The sequence below is a fragment of the Physeter macrocephalus genome, chromosome 12 (genome assembly GCF_002837175.3).
Source record: "Physeter macrocephalus isolate SW-GA chromosome 12, ASM283717v5, whole genome shotgun sequence".
In the NCBI taxonomy this organism is placed as follows: domain Eukaryota; kingdom Metazoa; phylum Chordata; class Mammalia; order Artiodactyla; family Physeteridae; genus Physeter; species Physeter macrocephalus.
Window position 1 is genome coordinate 44,110,294 of NC_041225.1, and position 1,831 is coordinate 44,112,124.

Consider the following 1,831-nt stretch of genomic DNA (forward strand, 5'->3'; position numbering starts at 1 on the left):
CGGGAGAGGCCACAGCAGTGAGAGGCCCGCGTACCGCAAAAAAAAAAACACAAAAACATCAGCAATATTGTGTGTATTCTTCCCCAAATGTACATCGCTCTTTCCACTCTACAAAGCATTGCAGCTATTTGAGTTGGTGCTTTTAATTTCCACCATTTAAAAGTTGTTTTACTACATATGTATATACACCTCGAAATATAGTATTTCATCTTTTAGAAATCTTTATTCTGAAATAATTTCAAAAATTTCAAGAATAGTAGGGGGAAATAAAACCTTGTTTACCACTTATCCAGATTCATTGTTAATATTTTGCTCATTTACTATATCAGTTGTGCTCACTATCTATGTATACACAAATATACACACATTTTTTTCTAAGTCATTTGAGAGTACTTTGCAGACATCTTTCTTTATTCATAAATACTCCAATGTTCATTTTCTAAGAACAAGGACATTCTCTTACATAGCAACAGTATATTTATCAAAATGAGGAAATGTAACATTGATACAACACTATTGTCTAATCCTGTGGTTCTCAAACTGTGCACTCGGTGCCCCACAGCACCACAGTGAATTCATAGGGGATATCTGCGATATTTTAATTCTAAATTCTCAAGGCAAGAAAAACTATGCAAAACTACTCACTCGAGGTTATGTACAATTTTAACAATAGATGGCGCCATATTCCTTGGATATGTCATATATTTGGGAAGCTGGGTTTTCCGGTGTTTGTGATAAAAAGTACAGCACAAAAATCAATGTAGAGCAGGAAATAAGTATGGTCGTGTCCAATCTGATTCCAAGGTTTGAGAAGTTGTGCAGTGCACAGTAGCTGCATAAATCCCATTAGTAAGTAATTGTGGTTATTTAAGAATGAAATAAAAATATTTTTCTTTCAATTTATCTGTTATCAGTTTTGCAAATGACAACTAAATTGTTAGGGCATAGATATTTAATAAGTTGTTTGGAACTAGATTTTTTTTGGCTGAGGAACCCCATGAAAAAATTATTGAGACACTAAGGGCACCTTGAACCAAGAACATCTGGGAAACTTTGATCTAACTCACAATCCTTATTCAAATTTCACCATTTATTCTAATAGTATTCTCTATAGCTATGTTCTTTACCCCTGGTCTGGAGCCTAGTCCAGCATCATTTAGTTGTCATAAACATCTTTTGTCTTTTTTTATCAAGTTATTTTTAGGATACCCCTCAATTTGTATGTAATCTAACATAACTGATTAGATTCAGTTATGTTTAGTGGAAATACCACAGGAACGACACTGTGTCCTTTTAAGGACATCATATCAGAAGATCGGTAATGTTAATATATTCCATTTATTAATGATATAAACTTTAGTTAGTTGGTTAAGGTGTAAGGTAGTGTTCACTAGGTAATTCACAGTAAAGTGACTTTTTTCCTTTGCAGTAAGTAATTTGTAAGGGGATACTTTGAGATTATATAACTATAACTTCATTGAACTTTCATCCACAAATTTTTATGATGATTCATGGCTGAAGAGATATTACTATGATGGGTGCAAAATGATAATTTTCTAACTCCACCTTTTGTCCTATATTTATTACTTGGTAGTCTACCATAAGGGAGAGCTTTCCTTTCTCATTCGTTCATTTATTAATGTATATCAGGATGGACTCATTTATTCTTATTTTACTCCATGAATATTCTGCTATTATTATTATTTATTTTAATGCTCAAGTTGGCTCTTATATTTTTTTGATAAGTTTCCACCATTTTTTTAGCACTTCCTTGCTTTCTGGCACAGTAATGAGCTCTGGTTCCCAGGGTTCTTTTAGTGGAGAATGGTAT